Raw genomic sequence first — 22,550 nt, forward strand, 5'->3', positions numbered from 1 at the left:
TGTAGGGTTCAAGTATGTCCTGAGTGATGCGTATGTGCACATGGATGCACAAGGCCTGTGCACAGGTAGCCAGGTAGAGCCAGGTAGCATCAACCCACAGTACAGGGTTGATGCCGTGTAGGCATGTGAATCTTTGTATGTGTGCGTTCAGGAAGTGAGAGGATTTGTACTGGTAGCCAGAGTAGGGCTTGCACACCCACTTGCCATCTGCTGGAGAGACCTGCAATAAATTTTGTGTCCATGGCCATCTATTAGATGTACCCATATTGTATCCATATGTATATATTTTCCACTTATGGTCATTTATATTGATTAGTCAGAGGTACTCTGAGTCTGTGTGAGTGCTGAGTATTTCTGTCTATACTGTTTTGTATTACTTGCTGGATGTATGTGCTGTATATCTGGGTGTGCGTGTGTGCCTACAGGAAATACTTAAACTACTTTCTGGTGGGACTTGGGGACATGGAGATGTGGCATCTTTGCTTCTATTAGGCTACTAGGTTCAGCAGTCCCTAACATGTTTATTACATACAATCATCATGAATGAAGAAAGAATCCTAATAAGATCTCTATGGGAGTATTTCCAAACTTTAGGAGACTTCTTTAGATACATTATCTTGTCTCTTGAGAATGAAGAAAATATCACTTGGGAAAGAGGTATTTTTAAACAAAGAAAGGAAGGAGAAAAATGAAATGTTATATTCTAGCCAATTTTCCCAGTGGTATATTTATTCTTATTTCATTAGAGAAACATAGTCTTTTGAAATATATATATATATTTTGATAAATATAGCAATCACAGACTAGAAGAAGACAAGTGATATATTAAAGTTATTTTTTTTTTTCCGGAAAATGATTCCCTTTTCCTTATTAACGTGCCTATTGATATTACTCTGTTAGGATAATTATAGCATTTTATCATGTTGTCAGATCCTTTGTAATCATTTTTGTTCCCATTAAGCAATAACAGTTGCAAAAAAACCTTGGCTCAGGACACCTGTTGGCAGCTTCACAGCTGCTGCTGAAATGGAATTTCAGCAGTATTTGTAACTCTAGATAGGATGTCACCTAAGGGAGGGCAGGCATTTTAAGGTTTGCTAGGCCAGTCTGAGAAACTTGGCTTTTACAGAACCACCTCATGCTCCCACTTCTCTTGTATCTCCTGTCGCAGGTACAGGCTGCAGGTGGAACTACAGGAACTCTATAGACAGACAAAGGATTGTGGTTCTCTGATTCCATTTCTTTGATGAGAAAGTAAGAACTGGGACTAATTTTATTCAGACCTAAGAAATTTATCTTCTGCTTTTATTTATAGTCATTTTTAGTGTCAGATACTTAAAATCTTTTAAGTTCAATCACAGTATGTCTATTAATTAAATTATTTACACAATGTCTGTGGCAGTAACGCTCCTTGGAAAAAAAAAATCAAGTACATCACTGCTGTATGTATGTAGTTCACACGTATTCATATGTTGCAGTCATTGTTGCACTTTTTTTTTTTTTTTTTAGAAGGATAAAATCACTGAACATTTGGACTTTCAGATTTATATCTTTGTTTTTGGCTTTTGAGCACTGGTTATCAGTGTATCTATTTTTTTTTTTTCCCATTATTGTTGCATTTTTTTTTTTTTTTTTTAATCCTAGAAGGATAAAACTTCCAACAGAAGCACTGCAGGTTCACACTCCTCATTTTGCTGTGAATAGATTATATTTTAGCAGCAGCTCAAACTGGTCAACCTATCGTTAATTAATTTCACCTGCACCACTGCACCACTGCACCACTGGAGAGGCTTTGAGCTTGAGGGAAAGCAGTAACCAAGAGGAAATCAAACTTTCCCCAATTGCTATGTATCTTCATACTCAAACTGTGTTACTATAATTATGCTGCAATAAACGATGATTGCTAGAGTGAAATTGTAACAATAAACATTTTTGTTCTTTTGAAGTGCAACATTTCCTCTAGCAGTCTCAAGGGGTATGACTGGAAGCCCAGACACTACATTGCTCTGCATGGGGGCTCAGCTAAATGAATATCTTTCAATTGGACATATCTTTTTTTTTCTTTTTTTTTTTTTTCTTTGAAGGCTAATATCTTCTGATAAGACAGAACTCCTGTGCCATGCCAAAACACAAAGGATAAAACAGATCATCTGCAAACATAAGAGGAGAAATGATAATATTGAAAAGGATTTCTTAAAAACAAAGATGAAGATAGTCATGGAAAGCATCAGTCTACAGCTACAGCATAAAGATCCCCCTTGCCAATGTATTCATCTTTGGATTGACATTTTATTCGATGCAAGCTACCCAGATGTCTTCAACTCCTATATAATTAGACTTTATGCAAAACATTAGTCTTATAACATGAGCTATAAGTTTTATGTACATTTCAAACCCCAGGATTTCAGCACTCCATGTTTAAACTATGTTTGTATTGATGCATTGATTCCCCAAAGCTTTTGCTGTTAAGTACTTCAAGAAAGTCAGCAAAATGCTGTGCACCCTCATTCCTCCCTGGCATCACTGGGAAACAGGGCTGCCCAAACCACTTTTAAGAGTATGATCTTATGAAGAGCTTTCAGAAGACCCTACAGCTGATGGAGGAACCTTGTTTCTCAGGGTGATGTGTATCCTACAGCAGTTCTTCCAAAGTATGCAGCAAGGTGCTTTCCTTAAAAAGCAAAATCCTAAAAACCTTAAAGGGATATGGCAGCCATCTCTGATAATTAAGATGGCTCGTTCACCCATTTGCATGTTTATTGGGGATGAAAGGATTCAACAAAACAAACGAAATGATTGCACAAGTAAGAGTTCATGCCCAAGCCGAGAACTTGGGCCTGGTTCTGTTTATTTTCCCTGCATAGCTTTCATATCCGCTACAAAGTGATCCATGCCCTTTACTTCTGAAACAGTCCCATACAGTGGGACACATTGCCAGGGTTAGTGCTGGTTTATGTCATGCTTTGGGGTTAACCCTGTGGTGGAACAACAGATGAAATGTAGTCCCTTGATGTAAGGATACCAGCTGTCTCTGTGACTATATTCTAGCCGTGTCCTGCCCAAACTCAGTAATGCCTTACAAAAATATTTTCAGTCAATTAATTTACACAAGATATCTGGCAAGTAGCCAGGTTTTTCAATACATGTTAAACAGAAAGTTTAATTTTATTGCTCTGAAAATTGTGTAATAGGCTTAATTTTCTGGTCAGGTAGCTAAAGTAAATGTAGCACATGACTTTAAAATAAAACACTTCGGTAATGCTCCTTTAAGTGGCACCACTGACTATGATCCCAGCTTGCAAGGAATTAAAATGATGTTTTCATGAAGACACAATCATCTGAATTAGCGTCTGCTGCAGATATTCAGATGCAAAACTAAACACTTTCCTTTTCTGTGCTAAGGTGAGAAATGAATAAAGTTGAAGGTAACACGTTGCAAAGTTGCCTGTACAGAAGCAGACTTCTAAGTTTTTAGTGATAAAATTGCCAAATGCTTTATTATTACATAGTTCAGTTGTAGGTTCTGACCAGGTTTGCACCACAGTGTACTTAACCTTTATCTTCTATGTAGCTCCAAGCACTATTTTGTCTCCTGAATGCATTATCTAGGATTAAGTTTTCCACAAAACTCAATGAGAGGTCACAGGATTGCTTTGTCATTTATTTTCCTTGTGATTAAATGATACGGAAGAGGGAAGAAGGATGCATAATGTAGTAGTTTTGTTTGTTCCTTAAAAGAAAGGAAAATAACTCACTTGCCAGAAACACAGAGCGAGCTTAATATATTCCATTTTCATATACAGCTATACAAAAACTATATATACATATTTATTTGAATCTAGCTGTTGTTTATTTGTTTATTTGTTTGTTTGTTTTTGGTATTGGAGTTCATAGAATCATCACAGAATGGCTTGGGTTGGAAGCAATCTTAAAGATCATCTGGTTCCATCCCTCCTGCCATGGACAAGAATATCTTCTATTAGATCAGGCTGCCTAACTTTGACTTTAAATCTCCTTTCTTTCAGTTTAAAGCCATTCTGCCATGTCCTGTCCCTATCAGATTGTGTAAAAGAGTCATTCCCTATGAATACTGAAATGTGACAATGAGGTCTCTGCAGAATTTTCTCCAGGCTGAATGTCTTTCTCCATAAGAGAAGTAATCTGATGATGATCTTTGTGGTCCTCCTCTGGACCCAGTCCAAAAACTCCATGTCTATCTTGAGCTGGGGACCACAGGCCTGGATGCAGAACTCCAAGTGGGGCCTCACAGGGGCAGAGTGTGGGAGGACAATCACCTTATTATCCCTGCTGTCACCCCTCTTTTGATGCCCAGAATACTCTTGGCCTTCTGGTATGCAAGAGCACACCACTGGCTCATGTCCAGCTTCTTGTTCAAGTCCTCTTCAGGGTTGCTCTCAATGTGTTATTTTCCCAGACATATGGTATTACCCTGATAAAGGTACGATATCTGAAACTTGCTCTTGTTGAACCTCATTGGGTTCACATGAGCCCACTCTTCAAGCTTGTCACTGTCTCTCTGGATGGAGTCCCTCCCTTCTATCGTATCAGCTGCACCATTCAGCTTGATGTCATCACCATACTTGCTGAAGGCGCACTCAATCCTATTGACTAAGTTGCTGAGAAAGATGTTGAAAAGTACCAGTCTCAACAGATCCTTGGAGAACACTGCTCATCAACTCCTTTCATCTGGACACAGAATGGTTACTACAACTCTATGGCTATGGCCTTTCAACCAGCAACTTATCCACTGAGTACTCCATGCTGAAAACTCAAACTTAGAGATAAGAATATTGTGTGAGCCTGTGTCAAAAGCTTAGAAAAAAAATCTAGGTATCATCAGTTCTTCATTTGTCCAGTGACGCCATCAGTCTTATTTTTACTTTTATCTGAATCCAGACAAAACTCCTGGCTTCGTATGTATGGGCTGAGCTTGGCAAAGACAAGAGGAAGAACAGGATGCGTAAGGGTTAAGCTGAGTGTGGTTGTATCAGAAGCTAGGCTTCTGGTCGGAATTTTATTCCGATTCTTATCAACAGGAGACTTCTGTAACCCAGGACTTTCATACACTTCCAGGATACACTGTTATATGATTTTAATTTAGTTTCCACTTCCCTAGTATAGTAGCCAGATTTACTCCAGCAATTGGAGGATGGCTGAGACTTTGAAACAATTATATTTTAAAAGAAGAATGCAATATTTAGTCAACCTTCTGTTAGTAGATTTTCTGCTGAGTACTTGAGTCATGGTAGAATAACTTGGAGTATGTAGATGAGTTAGAAAAGCTAATGGTGGAGCTGCAGGTATATATATATACACATATTGTCTGTAAATATTGTTAATTCTCTGCTCTTTAAACTAAGAGAATTATCTTAAATTTATTTATTTATTTATTATCTTAAATTTATTTATTTATTTTTTTTCCCCTAAGTGGTAAATTATTGCTCCCTTCACTTTCTTATACCTTTTATTATCTTTCTGTTTCTATTTCTTATCTCTCCCTCCCTAGTTCGGTTTCTCTCATTTCTCCACTCTAACTTCCTTTGTAAATATGTTTTCTTTTTTCCCCCTCCCTTTTGTCTCCTCATGTTCCACCTTTTAAACTTCTCTTACCTTTAATGTGGCTGCCTGATCTACAGTACAACCTCTCCTAGATGTATACTCTTTCTTCAAAGCCAACTATTTAGCTACTGTTGAAGAACTAATGAACAAACGTAATAATTAGTAGTCTATAAAAAGCTTTGAAACACAACTATTTTGCCCCTGAATACAGGCTGGGCTGTTGTTTTGAGCCTAAATGTATTTTATGTAACTCTAAAACTATTGTCTTCCCCAATCACTGCCAGTTTACTTCAGTTTTGAACAGCTGCCTCTGGTGTAGAAGTGGGAGCCTGCTTTGTATTGATCCCATGCAGGGCAGTAAATGGTAGCAAGCAACTTTGGACTTCTCTAGATCAAATCCATTACTATGTAGTGTAGAGGGAGAAGAAAGCTTCTACTAAATCAAGATTAAGTCCCAGCAATCTCTTAGAACATTTCCTCAACAGCAAAGCTTTCTTAAAAAAAAAAAAAAAAAAAAAAGATTTGTGAGTGTTGGGCTTCATAACTGTTTCACGCAGGACTTGTATTCTTGTGAGAAGGCTTCACAAGGATGATGCAGCCTTGATACTGAAGTATTCAATATTAAGTAAACTCCAAATCCTATTTTGTTCATTTTTTTTTTAACCTGTGAGAGTATCTACAGAGCCTTTATTAGAAGTAGATTTCCAGTTTTCTCTGCTTTTATTTTGTCACCTACAACATTTTGTAAAGCCTAACTTGGGAAAGAATTATTCTTGGCTTTATTCTCTAAGTGATCCAGTCTTAACAATGAGTCCATGATGATCAATTTAATTTATGTTTTGTCATAAACTGTTACATACTTGACTTGTCTGTGTAATATGCAGCCTCCCTCTAAAGAGCTGTTGGATATGTTTTCAGTTGCTTTGAATGAGTCATTGTTCTAGAGGGAGCTTTTGTTATAGTTTGAAAAGATCGAATGTTGAGATGTTAAATTCACATATGTAAGAAAAGACATACTATGTAATATAATTATATCTATTTCTTATGTGCGCATGTATCACACACATTACTACATGTATATTTGCATTACTGTGCATACAGTTGCACAGAATCTTAGTGACAGAAAAATTGGAAGAAAATACTCTGATGCTACCGAGAACAAATACAATGCCTTTGGTCATGGTAATTTTTCATTATTTAATCCTGTTGCTACATATATCAAAGTTATTCACCTAGTCCCTGTCCTTCCTCAGACAATGAAGTTGTTTATCACTTACAGTGCTAAACAAGCAACTTCAAAGGCAACCTAATGTGAGAGAGATGGAGATACTGATTCTGAACAAGCTGAAAAGTCAGAAAAAGCCTACTCAAAATGAGAAGCTGACTAACTTCCACCAGAAGAGACAACCCCTAACCTCCTGTAAGGACATAAACTGCTAAGTGGTAAATAACCCAACTGCTAGATCATGGTGTATGGGGGAGTAGGTTACAAACAGGTGAGCCTGAGCCAGAATAATCAGGATACTAGACCAGATCTAACTGAAAACCTTCATTCTAGAGCAGTAGAAGTTAGGGGTGTGTTTTTATATTGTCCCTTTCTGGCAAAAGTTCTACATCTCTGGGTTTGTCAGCCAGGCTACTTAGCCACCTCACCTCACTTTGCCATCTTCAGCATGGATGCATGTGCCTGAATTAGTTCACACTAAATTTCACTTGAAGGCACTTTGAAGTTCAGTTCATTTGCCCGTTTCAGGTCTCTGCTTTAAAACCAGTGGTACTCTGGTTATGCTTTCTCTCCACCAATGGCAGTGAGCACATTGCTTGGGCAGATGTTTCCAGCACACAATGGAGATGTATACAATAGGTCAAATCACTCTCAGCTGAGCTTTAGGAGTTGGCTGTGCTTTTGTTCTCAGTAAGCATGAGGTCAGCTATATTGTCTGCAGCCTTGGGGAGAGCTGAGTTAGTGTAGTTCACCTTGCAGTAGGCTGTCTACACACATGGCTGGCTGCTACTACTCCTCTGAGACAAGCTGTCTTCTGTCTGACTGCTTAGCAATGACACAGTTACCCTGACAGGATAACTGCTTTCATTACTACTTTTTCTTCTGTGTGAGCCAGTATCTGCCAAAGCAGCAAAAACATTTAGGCTTTTTTTTTCTTTCTTTTTTTTTTTTTTTTTTCCCCTGTTATAACTATGCCTATGCTAGGAGTGGCCCCTGTAGTTATGATTCTGTGTAGATTCCAGTGTGGGACCCATAGTGGGATTACTTCAGTGATCTGCAGGGAGAAAGGAAACTTGGGTTTCCAACAGGCAAAGGATGAGAGCAGAAGTCCTTCAGAGAATGGACCAAAGCACAGGTTGCAAACTTACTTTGGAGAAGAGAATGTTCTGGAGAGACCTCACTGTGGCCTTCAAGTATTTTTTCTTTTCTTTCCATGTTTACATGGATGAATAGTGATAGGACAAGGGGAAGTGGTTTTACACTGAGACAGGGGAGGCTTAGGTTAGGTATGAGGAGGAAGTTTTTCAGTCAGAGGGTGGTGATGCACTGGAATGCGTTGCCCAGGGAAATTGTGGATGCCCCATCCCTGGAGGCATTCAAGGCCAGGCTGGATGTGGCTCTGGGCAGCCTGGTCTCATGGTTGGCAACCCTGCATATAACAGGGGGGTTGAAACTACATGATCTTTGTGGTCCTTTTCAACCCAGGCCATTCTGTGATTCTACGATACTTCCCAGTATTACCTCCATAGGAAACGTCAAGTTGGTTCAGGAAACCACCTTTACCTGGCAGCAAACATAACTAATAAAATACAATCAAGCATGAAAATTATAGTATTTTATTTAAAAAGGAAAATGCAATAGAGAAACAAATTACTTTACAATTTGTTTTCTGATTATTATGTTTTGCTATGTTGAGATCCCTGAGCAAATCTTTTGTTTCACGTTCAGATTCATCTTCTTTTTAATCTCTTCCACTGGAAAAGTTGCAAAATCAACACTGAACAGGCATGAACTTCATTTTAAAAAGCAAGCTGCCTTTCCCATCTACTGCCAGTGACAATGGCCAGCTTTTGATTCTCACAGCAAACCCAAAGAAAAATTCTGGCATTGGTGCCCTGTTTGGGAATTTTGGAGAGAAGTTTTGGAGATTATTTTGGGTTTTCTGAACTATTTGAATAATTTGCTGGCAAGCAGAAGCGAATGGCATTTTACAGTATATTAAAATCAAGCTTTGATATCTGAAAATAACTCCTTTAGTATTGAGCTTGTCATCCCTGATTCTCACATAAGCTGCATATTTATCATAGCTGAGTGATAAATAGTGAGATACTGGTGTTTTACATGCAGTGAAATGACAAGGTCACTTTTAATTAAGCTGAGATCAAGCCCGGTTTGTATTGCACACTTCTGATTAGGTTACTTCAAATTAACATAAGTTTTTTGGAGACTTCACTGAAGTCAGTGGTGTTAAACACCAGCTGTGCTGGCAGATAAGCGTGGGATATAAGAAGGAGATAGAATTCACATTGAAATTAGCACTTGGCACAATATAATTCTCTGATTGCAAACTATGCGAAGTTGCCTGTGCTAATTGGTTGATTTTATTTGAAGCAGATGTTGTTAGCTTTCCCACTAATGATCTGGAGAGAAATTTTTTTGAAAGACATGCTATGTTAGGTTCTCTGCAGTATAATAAGCTAATTACAACTTTAAGTACTTGCAGTAATTAGCACAATGTGTATAAAGTGGTCCTGATCTTTTCACCCTGCTGCATTATTGTTAGGGCATCTTAAAAAACAAAAAGAGAGTTAGCTGGATTTAGTTTCCCCAATCTAGCTCCTTGTTTTCCCAGACTTCTGTGTTGAAGAGATAATGAACTAGATTTTTGTGCTTCATTTCTAAGCACACCAAACCTTTCTCCTTCTGTCAGTATCTTCTTTCTGTAAATCAAATCTATTTATTCTTATCTTGTCCATTTAGATAAAATGTTCTCATATCTTAAAAATCACAATAGTAAGTTCTTTTGGACAGGGATGGAATATTCTCTTTTGATTCATTTTATCACTTGCCCACATATTACCAAGATCAAAGGTATATCTGACTCACAGAAAGAAAACAAACAAACCCACCCTGAAAGCTCCCTTCTTTCTAGAGTAATTGTGCTCACTGTAGTTTGTACTCATAGTGAGAAACTACAGTGTCTGTGGTGATTGTGAACTAATGGCATTTTGCATAATAAACATGGGAAAAACCATTAAGTTAACTTGTGAAAGAAGGGAAAAGTGGTGGATGCAAAAGGTGGATCAGAAATTATTCTCCCAATACATTTTGAAAATGTTTAGTTCATGGGTATGCTACAGAAATGAGTATTCTGAGAAGTAAATACTTCAGCTGATCGAGCCTCTCCTCTGGCATGTTTTGGTGAAACAAATCACCCTTCAGCAACCTTCAGCTGGTATTTACATTAAAGGTGCCTCTCACTTCTTCAAGGCAGTCACTAGAAGCCAGACCTATCTATATGCACAGATACAAAATCTCTCAGCAGCCTTACTTTGTGGGCTGATGTGACAAACCCTCAGGGATGAGCTTTGCCATTTCAAGAATGCCACCAGGATCCTCATTCATACAGGGCACATGTGGGCTGGTTAGCAGATGCTGGTGACAAACAGCACCATGGCTACTACCAAAGAGAATGGTCAAGGGAGTGCTCCTCTGAGTTTGTCTTCTAGGATAGTATTTACTGCCTGGGACTGCAAGGACAGGTGTTTCCAGGAAGAAGATGCTTTGGATAGGCATCTTGTGGTGCCTAAATTCTATTCACTATGAGACAGGTTGAGCTGCATTGTTTAGAATCAATGAACTGTCCCCAGAGCTTGGCAGGTGGCACTGCAAGGAAGAGGGTGGATATGTTCAAGTCCCACATGGTCTTTAGGGCAGGTAGAGGGTTGTGGAGGAGCATCTACTTGTGGAGATAGAGCAGGTGAAGACCCAGCAGCCATAGATTTGACTAGACCACTCCTGGTGAAGTGCAGTTAGGGTATGGGCTGGGTGCCCTTTTATACCCCTCTGTGAAGTGCATGCATAGATGGTGACCAAAACCAAATTTTGGGTTTAGTATAGTGCAATTTTGCTAGAATAAGAAAGGTATTTTCCTGGGTTAGCAAAGCAACATGGGATTTAAATTGTAATTATTTTTATTTTTGTTAAACATTCTCTTTTAAAATTAGCTATCAAAACTATGTCTTGAAAATGTGGATAGGGGAAAGAAATATTTGTCATTACGATATTGGAGACCTTGAAAGGGAACTCTTGAATTATCACCAAGTCATGACTCAAACCACAGTTTGATTTCTGTAACTTCTTAAAAGCAGATTAATTACTTTTGTTGTCTTGGGTAAAATCTTTTATTTGCAAGTTTAAGCTAAAGTAAACATGCTCATTCCTTCCAGTCTGAAGAATTGGTAAGTAGAGATTCTTTGTTATTTTAATCTCACGATTCAATCTCCTGCTGCATTAATTTGGTGATTTGACTAATTGGTGGTTTAACCTATTATTAATGTTCCTCCATTAATTTCCTGATGCAATTTTAACGACATCTTGATGTCACTATTCAATTAAAGTTTGTTTAGTATTTATTTATTTATTTATATTTTTAAAAGAGCAGTACTTTTAAATGTGGTTATCCATTTTCTGAATGTTAATGCCTTCATATATTCTAATAAAACTCATGGAAGTACGGAGCTGTATCTTTTTAATTAAGCAGACTGGGTTTTAATCTTGAGTCAAGCAACTGATTTACCCAATAATTCTATTTTATTTTTTTCCCCTAAAATAAATCAATGTTCCTTACATCAGCCTTCTCAGCCCTTTAATCCTTCTGGAGTTTCCACTGCAAAGACTACACGCAATGCATACAAAGGCTGAGGTGTGAAAAATCATCAGGAGATGATGTCTATCAGTGTTTCCTCTGGGCTATGGCAAAGTAACAAAGCAGAAACCCAGCTCTTGGCTTTACAGCAGCTTATCCTAAGTCTCTATGCCGCCTACTCTTTGGTCAAGAAAATGCGGATGTTGCTTCATTTCTTTCACCTCTTATGTATTTTGTCTGATACCTGTGCACCAGAGCAGAGAGCGTTTCCCACCTGCTTCTCACTCGTCAGTGTCAGCAGGAATCCTGAAGATTTGTGTGGTAACGATTGGTAACATTAACTGCAAATTCAAAAAAGGTGCAATGTCATTTATAGTGGGATCAGAATAACTCCCAAACTGGAAAACCAGAATGGAGTGATCGTGCTGCTCATGAAGCCCTGCAGCAGCCCCACAGCGTAATATCAGCATCACGCAGGCTCTCACAGCAGGGAGCAAGATGTGCCAAGCAAAGCAGTGAGAAGGGCCATAGTGAGGACAGTCATCTCATTTTCTAGCACACTAATCTAGCAGGGTGGTGCAGCTTACATGGGGCTGGCTGTGCAGCATGCCCAGCAGCAGGTGTGGTAGCAGTGCGTGCTCACATGCGAAGCATCGCCACATCATGTCCCTCCTTGGCTAAACATGCACTAAGGTCAAGACACTGTTACCTAGCAACTAATGAGAGCTGATTAATCCATTTGTGGGCGTCATATGCTGCAGTGATGTATGTGAGCCTATGCCCGCTTCTACTATTTGTGTAGCAGCAGGAAAAGCAAGTAACAATTACTGGTGAATGGCATCAGTAATGCTGACAACAGCATCATTAAATGTATAAATAATCACTGTGAAAATTGACTTTTCGTTTTCAGTGTTAGCATCAGGATTTTGAATTTCTAAACTCTGCATTCTTGCTTCTTTGAGCACTTGGTATAGATGGGTTTTAAATGGGGAGGAATAGATTCTGACCTATCCAGGGCAATCCAGTTTTTCCAGAAAAACAAACTCTTGCTCTCACTTGTGGATTAAAGACGCCGGAGCACCTCTCCTATGAAGAAAGGTTGAGGTAATTGGGCTCGTTTAGCTTGGAGAAGTGAAGATTCCGGGGAGACCTCACTGCAGCTTTCCAGTAATTGAGGGAATGTACAGGCTGGAGGAGGACTGACTTTTTACATGATCTAATAGCTATAGGACAAAGAGGAATATCTTTAAGCTAAAAGAGGAGGGATACTGGTTAGCTGCTGGGCAGAAATTATTTCCCCAGAGGTTGGTGAGGCTGTGGTGCCCCATCCCTAGAGGTGCTCAAGGCCAGGTTGGATGGGGTCCTGAGCAGCCTGAGCTGGTGGGGGCAGCCCTGTCCACAGCAGGATTTGGGGCTGGCTGGGCTTTGAGGTCTCCTTCAACCTAAACCATTCTATAATTCTATGATTCTCCATATAGACAAAATGTCTGCCATTCTTTAGTGTGTGTACCACAAGTGTGTAATCAAGCTGAAAGAAAGTGAAACTTTTTTGAAAGCCATTCTTTCAAGTTGTGGGGGCCTCTGAAGAGTTAAATAAAAAAGAGAGTGTTTTATAATGCATCTGCTTGCTGCCTGCAGCACACACACCAGAAGGGCAGTACCTCACCCTGTCAATGTCTAATGAACTGTGCAGTTCTATATGATTTATCATTGCTGGTGTTCCACAAGGAATGATCAATAATATATTCTATATCATTTCTTTTTACTTCCAAATGCACCCAGCAGGGCATGGGAACCTTTATTAAATTGTTGGAAAAAACCTTTCCATATTTTAACAGAGAAGACCTTTGCAGACTTAGTTTGTGTTTTAAATGCTTAATGGCAAAAGTAAAAATGACTTTCACATGCAGTTTGTTTATTTTTAAATAGAAGAACTAGTGGAAAAAAAAATTAAGAATTTATATGTGGGAAAGAGACTTCAGACTGAATATTATTAAAGGAGAGATAAAACTTTAAAGAACCCATTTTTTTTTTCTTTTTTTTCTTTCTTTTTCTTTCTTTTTTTTTTTTTTTTTCCTTTTCCAGCTCAATTTAGACAACAGAGCCAGAGAAACAAACTCCCTGAGGCTCAGAAAAAAAGTACCAAACAGAGAAGTTTGGCTGAGACCCAGTGTCAGCACAGTGTTGCCCTGTTTCTACTGCCCCTTATCTTCCTGCTCTCTTGAATGATCTGAGTGAGGCCTTCCATTTTCAGGCATTAATTTTACATTTCTTACCCAGCTCAGGAGGACAGTAAAATGCAAAACTGTCTCCTTTGAAACTACCACATTGTCAGGGGGCAGAAGTGCAGGGAGAGGAACAGTTGCTTCTCTGAACACTGGACCAAACTGAGCTGTAATACATTCTGTGCTTCTCTGTGTCATGACCATTTACCCTTCTCACTCTTGTTTATAGTAACCACAGAGAAAATTTTGCTGGAGAATTTTTCTTCTGATTAGTCATTAGGCACAAAGGGAAATTTGGGTTGTCATCTCTGCTCATTGCTTTTCCCTTGTGCTACGGCAGGACACCATTTACATTTTCTCACCAGATTTCCCTGAGAAGGCTCTTTTTTATATGCTGCATTTGTAATCCCCCCAAAAACATGAATATCAGATATTTACTCTTTGCCCAAGAGTGCTTTGGAGCTATTCTGCTTTTCTCACCCTCTGAACGGGAAAACGGGCAATACCACATAAGGAGCATCTGGTAATGCTCCTTGCACAGGAGCTCAGCTCAGAGAAAGTTGTTACCAGTTGCTGCTTCAGGTGTTTTTAAATTCAAATTGACCTTTGGGGCACAGGAAAAGCAGATGATTTGTCAAGAGTAGGAGGCTGTACAGTAGGTTTTAAAAAGCAAGCTGATATCTGATAATGTGGTTCAAAAGCCCCTATCCTCTTCCCCTACAAGGAAGGGGAAAGGATACATTCATCGTGGTGGCCTTCTAGCACTTGAAAAGAGTGTTTAAGCAGGAGGGGAATAACTATTTGCATGGATGGATAGTGATAGGACAAGGGGGAGTGGTTTTAAACTGAGACAGGGGAGTTTCAGGTTATTTATTAGGAGGAAGCTTTTCACACAGAGGGTGGTGACACACTGGAACAGGTTGCCCAAGGAGGTTGTAGGTGCTCCATCCCTGGAGGCATTCAAGGCCAGGCTGGATGTGGCTCAGGGCAGCCTGGTCTTGTGGCTGGTCACCCTGCTGATGGCAGGAGGGTTGAAACAAGATGATCATTATGGACTTTTTCAACCCAGGCTATACTATGAATTTTATGAACCACCCCACAGCTGCTCAGGCACATGCTGCTTGCAAAGCAAATGGAACAGAAAAGCCTTTATGGCCTTTAGGAGAAGGAGGATGTGCACCCACTGTAGCAATGAGAACTGAGCTGTGAGCATCCAGAGGCTGCTTGTAAAGTCTTTGACTCCTAATAGACAGTGCCTGACCCTGTGGCCACTTCAATCTCTTTGAAGGTAGGTTAAACACACTTTGTGGGTAAATACTAAAAATGTGTTCCTCCTTCCGTGCTTACAGGCACTGCAGGGCAGCAAATGGAGAGCAGTGCACAGTGAGCAGGGGTGAGGAGGAGGTGGTGGAGGGCATGGAACAGCATTCCTCCTTAGAAAGCACATCTGGTCCTTCAGAATCAGTCCTTTGCTGTTATATCACAGTGAGCACTTCCCATCTCACAATGGACATTTCACGCACTTTCTTGTGTGGGAGAAGGATTCACACTTATTTTCAGGATGGTTCCTATTCTGACCTAGAAGTTTCTTTAAAATTTGAAGTCATTGTGATCTTTCTGGATCACTCCATTTTGTCAGTGCTCACATCTCCCTCCTGAAACACGTGGGATTTCTTTTTGTTTTTGGTAAAAATTGTCCAGCATATGGATGGGGATTTTCTCTCAGTAACATCCTCTCATTTAGCACTGGTAGAATCCCTTCTAATGACTGTTTGATTATTTCAAGCAGTGGTTGCTTCATACAAACCCACTGTTAATAAGACTTCAAACACTGTCCTCTTTTCTATGGCCCTGTGCATCGATAGTGATCTCATGAGTGACTGAGGGTCTTCTTTCCTCTCCCCAGATCTCCTGTGGATGTGAGGGGAAGATGCTGTTGGGTTGTAGTCTCAGGAAGGGCTGTGAGCTTTGTGTTGCTCCTTGCTATGCTAATAGGAACTTACTCTGAAGTGGAGAGCCTGGCAGAAACATTGACTTCTCATTGGTCATGGACACTATATTTGTGTCTCCAGCATCCCTCTAACATTTTCCCCTGCAGGATAGCTGCCAAAACTTGGTCAGGGCTGACACAGCAGATGTTTTGTCCGGGGTGCTACCATTCACCAGTGATACGTGTGGCCTCTGTTGTGTTACTCTGTTGTGCTACTCTGGAAGGACACCTTTTGCTTTGTGTTTCTGCAGAACGCCTCATGAAGGGGAGCCATGCTTTGTAGGGTTTTACAAAACATAAGGTATGAAAAACAAAATCAATGACACTACTCACTGACCAGACCACAGTTACAAACCTCAGCTGCTATTACAGAATTTCACTGATTTGAGTTCATCTAAGTTTGACTTTCCTATAAACTCTGTAACCAATTAAAACCAAACAATTTTTGACACTCTAGGCCTTCTGGTGTGGTATCAGTTAATCACATGTTCATAAATGTGCTAACATGCAGGTTAGAAAGATGGCATTAACATTTAATGCACTTGGGGAAAATAAATTAGAAAGGTTTGCTGCAGAGGTTCTGCCCTGGTTCTCTTTCTGCTGACTGTCAGGGAATGCATAAACCTGTGACCTCTTTTGTACACAATTACAATGTATCTCCTCTATCTAAAGCCAGATAATTACAAGGTTACACAGTTCCTTGGCAGGCTGGAGAAAAGGTTATCCTCATTTTCCTCTAAAGGCGTTATAATAGTGCTGTGTGCTGGAAAGGTGCATGCTCATTTCATACCATATGAATGGAGAGGAGGGATGGAGTCACTTGCCATTGCTGCTTAGTTACTTATGAAATGACAACCCAGAATTTAAACTTTAGCTAGCACTATCATTCTCTTTATGCATGCTCTGTGTGTGTGTGTGCACGCCTCTAGACTGTAGTGCAGCAGTGGTGTGCCTGTGGGGAGTACTGATGGCTGCTTGCATGGCCTTCAAACTTCTGCTCTTGGCCAGGGGAAATGATGAAACAGAGTGGATTAGGAGAAACAGATGGGTTTCACACAGTCTGTCTCTGCTCAGCCACTGCTCTCCCCGCCTTTAAAACCTGCCTGTCTTCCCAACTGAGCAGCACCCAGCACTCAGATTTGTCCAGAGGGCTTGGGTGCAGCCAACACTCAGTGATTCCTATCAACATCTCCCTGGCTTCTTCTTTGGAATTAAAGCTGTGGCATTTTTAATGGAGTGCCCAAGACTGGCAAGGGAGATAGCCTTCTGAATGTAGGCCAGTAATGCACAGTCAAACTAGGTGTCTGTCAGATGGCGGAAACATGGTCTGAGTCAATCCCAAGAAGTCAACTGGATTGATCCTGGGAACATCTATATCCAAGAAGTGTAACTGGTCTCTTGCCTTCAGCATTAAAGCTGATATCAGATGATGTCTGTGTCAGTAATAACCTTATCCAATACAGTCTTAGTCACTTCAAAGAGGGGTCTGCAGAGCTGGGAAGTGGAGAACTGAAACTGAGACTGGTGCCTTGAACACCATGACAACAACTGAACAGTGAGATGGCCATCTTTCACTCAGAGGGATAATCAGTTTCAGAAACAGAAGGGCACTGCAGCCACCCAAGTGCTATTAAGTAGATGGTAATAACATGGGCATAGCAATCATGAAATTTTGTGCATAAAAGAGATAGGAAGTGATGGACGTAGCAGCAGCCACAGACTAGCAGATGTTTTATGTAATAAATAGCCCTGCAGACTACAGAAGAAGAGTTAACATTCAAAGGCCTCCCTGGCCTCCCACCTAGGGAGACTGTTGAGTTGCCATCCCTGAATATGTTTAAAAACCGTTTGGATGTGGTGCTAAGGGACATGGTTTAGCAGAGGGTTGTTAGGGTTAGTTAGGTTGTGTTTGGACTTGATGGTCTTTAAGGTCCTTTCCAAACCTAACAATTCTATGATTCTATGCTTACCCCACAAGCTGAATTTATACCTTTGTTCAAGCAGTGCCATTCATAAATTATGTTGGACTCCCTGTTACAATACTTGATGATCCAAATCTTTGCCTGCATAGAGATGGCAACTCTCTGTCCCAAATGGGAGGCAAAGTGCTCTCTTTTTCTCACAGTATCGGTACTGGTGAGTTTACTGAAGTAGTCCAGAGAAAGACAAGAAATCAGTCTTTCTCTGACTGAAAGACAGTCAGCCAGTACAAAGTTAGCAGTTATTACTGCCAGTCAGCAGCTATTACTGCCATCTCACAGTGGAACAGAACACAACGGACCACCTATGATAGCCTGAGTGCTTGGTTTTCTTCTGTTCAGTCCTGACTGTCTTAGACTGTGAGCATGTGGTAGAACTACTGGTCTGTAAGTGCTGGCATGCCAGACAGCTTTCTGTGTTGTGATCCCAGGATCTCAAAACAATGTTTGACCCTGAATCCCAGCAGCAAGACTAATAATTAGAAATATATCAAATGAATAATTGGAATTTCAAAATGAAATTAAATGAAACAAACACAACACAGCAAAACAAACAAACAAAAAACCCGAATGTTCCAAACATTTTCTTTGTGTTTTCTGCTGATGACCCGATCCCCTGTCCTCCCACCATGAAGACATGACACTGCACCCTGCAGTAAGGGAGATGCCCGCTGGATGTCGCGATTGCTCCACAGAAGTGCAAACATGATGTAATTTATCTAGCAGTCAAAATGTTTCTCCCGAGAGGATGCAATTTAAGGAAGTGTGTTTTGTGCAGTTATTCTCTCACTGTGTTTCAGTTTCTCATCTCTACACACACATAAATCCACGGATTTCTTGAACTGTGCAAAGTCAGCAAGTCATAGCTAAAATCCTGAGCCGGTTGGGTTAAATGGGAATTATGTGCAAACAAAACAATGACTTAAAGTTGTTCAGATAAATTGCTGAGGAGAGGACTCCTAGCATTGATTTCACAAAAAGTCAGTCCCTTGCGTGCCTATGAAAATCAGGGTCTTACTGCCATGATTAATGAAAGAGGGTGAGTTTGTAATTGCAATCAAATAGATTCAATCACTTAATTCAGTGATTAATGAGATCAACAAATTGTATGTGGGTCATCTCAGTTTTAGACTAATGCCTTGTCTGTGAGTTCTTTACAGAGAGAAAGTAAATAAAAAATGAACCAAAGTATAAAGCTGTTCCCCCTGCCAAAACTTCCTCTCTGACTGTCTGAATTCCTACTGAATGGAAAATAAAATGGCAAATGCCTACAGACTGCATGTCTGTAGCAGCTAGCTCTCATTTTAATTTACTACCAAAATGTATTAGACATAAAAGGAATCTTGTTAAATGTCATAATCATAATGACAATCCAAATGAAATTAGCTGGAAGAGTCAATTAGATGCAGAGGCCAGGCAGGAAGTGAAACGAGTCACCGGGAGAGGAGGAACCCCCAGACACCTCACGGCATGGATTACAGCTTTAAATGTCATGTGGTAATGAATACAGTGCTAATGCTCTCATGTTTGAGGGAAGGTTATTTGCTCAGTCTCCAGAAGGCAAGATGTTATTTTTTTTTATACGGGGGGGTTAGGCAAAACCATGACCTAGGTAAACACTGGAGCCATGCTGCAGTAAGGGATGCCTGAATGCAGAGGGACTGATTTGTAGAAACGAATCAGATGTCGATGTAGAAATTACAAATGTTTTCTGAGCTATTACTTTCAGTATCATAATAGGCAGTATTTCATGCTCAACTAGAAGGGAGAAAGGAAGTGAAAAAGAAGTACATTTGCGAATAGGATAGATAAATTGTTGCCCTTTCACTGAGACAATGTTAGTCCCTTTCCTCCTGCATCTGGCTTTCCTTTTCTGAAATACTGATATAGGCAGTTCCATAATCCTCCTATATACATATGCTTGTCACTCCTACCAACATCTCTACTTATATTAACAGAACTTATAGTCCTCATCAGTGCATATTTTTCCTTATTGGTCTATCTCACATAGTTGTACATCTTTCAGTTTCTATGGACTGTCCAGGTACCCGTTCTTAAGACTAAATCTTCTTCAAGATCAGCTTTCCAGTTTGTTTTCTACTGTTGTATTTTTTTCAGAAAAATAAAATAAAATAACTATATATCTATATCTATATCTATATCTATATCTATATCTATATCTATATCTATATCTATATCTATATCTATATCTATATCTATATCATCTATATCATCTATATCATCTATATCATCTATATCTATATCTATATCATCTATATCTACATATCAATCTACATCTATATATCTTCAGATTGTGATTATGTAGTTACATGTCTTTTACATGTCATCAGCCATTAATATTTTGCAACTATTGGAGTAGGAGTTTAGAGGGAAGATACAAGATTAATATAGTGCTTCTAGATAACATCAGAACTATTTCAAGGGTGGCAGGATGCAATATAAACACTGGGTAAAGCCAGAAAAGACCTTGTGGTTTCTAAAATATGCATCTTATCTACCGCATTCCTATCTTGCACCCCTCTCCTATTAACTTGCAATTCATATAAGGACTTATCTTTCTTTTTCTTCTGTCTCTACAGCGAAAGATTAGGAAGGACAAAAAGAGAATAGCAAGTTCAACAAGTGAAACTGACTCTTGATTACTTAAATTTCCAGTAAATGATTTATCTTTTACATCACTGCTCCTGAGAGCACTAAAAATATGAGCAATGGCTTTGCAGTCTAATGTTTTAAATATTTTGCCCTTGCTTTGAACATAGCAGAGGAGTTTCTTTCTCAGATGAAGCAGCTCAGCTGTGATAATCCAGGCACCAACAAAGACCTGGTTTACATCAAGATGCACCTGATGACCTCCTAGGTCTGTCCCATTTGTGTTGGGAGAGTGGTCAGGCAAGCTGTGGGTGAGCTGTGGTTTTTGTTACATAGCAGTGATGTTCTGTGTTTGTTCTAATTCTCTTCCCCCTGTTTCAAACAGTCTTTACGTCTTTCTGACTGCTGAACACTGAGCTGACATTTCAGAAAATTATCCAGAGTTATTCTGAGACCTCTTTCATGAATTGTTAATGTAGAGCCCATCATTGCATATGTATAGTTACAATTGTTGTTTTGCCATGTGCATTACTTTGCATTTATTGACATTGAATCTCTTCTGCCAATTATTATCCAGTCACTTGGTATCAGGAAAGCTTTCTGCAAGTCTTTGAGGTCAGTTTTAGGTTTTAATTTTTGGAACAATATTCTACTGGCTGAAAATCTGCCATCTCACTAGAAGAGATTCATTGCATTTATAGCAGCAAAGAGACTTCTACGATTCATTCATTCATATATGGTGAGCGGAGTTGGCTCTTGCTCCAGGACTTGCTCCCTGTGATACTACCTCCTTCCACAGTAAAAACTGACCAGTTACAATTTTTGACTGATCAGCATTTAAAGCCACAGTAATTAATGTGTAATTATCTTATTCCATGACAGATTAATATCTTTAAGAACTTTCTGTGCCTAATCATACCAAAAGCTTTTGGGAGGTTCACGCACAAAAGATAATCACATCACACCTCTCCAAATACTCACTGATCTTTTAACAGAGCATCAGTAGAATTTTGAAGCAGCTCTTTCCATTAGAAAGCCATGATGGATCTTACTTTTCTCCAGTATGTCTAGCTAAGTGTTTTTTAATTTCAAAACTAGCAGTACTCAGTTCACCATATAATCTAGGCTCACTGTGTGTTAGCTGTAACTGTCAAAGTAGCTATGGCTACCACATTATCTTTCTCTGCCTTTTTCTTCTTGTCTGTTGACACCAATCTAGTCTAAAGTTTAAAATCTATGGAACTTCTTAGCTTAGCAGAGTTGTGCCTCTGTTCCTTTACCATGGGTAAAAACCATTTGATCTCAGTTTGTCAATGTTTTTTTCTATCTGCTTATTGCACTCTAGCTATTGCACTGAGCTAATCTCCATTAGGAAGTGCTCTGGTGTCAGTGGGTCCCATAGCTCCCACATGAGTGAGAAAGAGTTCATTTAATGTCTCATTCCTTCCTTCCTTCTTGCTTATTTTTTTGATGTTCTTCAGTGATGCAGTTCTTGAGCATATGAGCACCCATGCCATGTATTTCACAGCTGTGTTTCCTACCTATGCACTGCTGTTCTGCCACAATACAGAAATCTAGATGAATTTACCTCTGTACTGACAGCATGCACACAGGGCATTTGCAATTGTTCACAAGTCAGTGTAGGGGTGAAGTACTGAACACTTTTATCATTTAGCAATATCTAGGCCCATCTGTATGGCTTTCACTACTGTAAACTGCCCTGACCCACCTTCTTTGATGGCTTTGATTACCTGTCAAGTGGGACTCTACAGAGTAGCTTTCCACATCTGATGGTTTCCTGTGATATGACAAGGTCTGATTATAAACAGATCCTGATGTTTTTCACTTTCTGATAATTCACTGTAAGGTAGTGCTTCTTTGGCTATGATCTTCTTCAGTTATATTCTGAAATCTCTGCCTTCTAGTCAGAGATTCTTCTAGGACTTCGGTGTGTCTATACTTCCCTGTTTGAGACCTTTGTGATCAGTGCTATCTAAGTACTCTATGTAGCATCAATCACATTATATGTAAAAGCAACACTCTCTTTGAACATCCAGTGTAACACAGGCACTGAAGATGCCAAGAGGAGCTGTGCTTCTATACCAGCAACTTATGAAGCAGCTTGAAGCCACTCATATGTTGCTAGTATCTCTCTCTCTTTCCTAGGTAGCCACTGTTTACAAAATCCTAGATGCAGACCTCGTGTTTCTTCCGATGTTTTCTTCCACAGCTCCCTGGCTGCAGTGTAAAGCACTTTTCTCACAGCTGATCCCGCATAGATGGGCCCAAAGGC

This window comes from Coturnix japonica, chromosome 1 (assembly GCF_001577835.2).
Source record: "Coturnix japonica isolate 7356 chromosome 1, Coturnix japonica 2.1, whole genome shotgun sequence".
In the NCBI taxonomy this organism is placed as follows: Eukaryota; Metazoa; Chordata; class Aves; order Galliformes; family Phasianidae; genus Coturnix; species Coturnix japonica.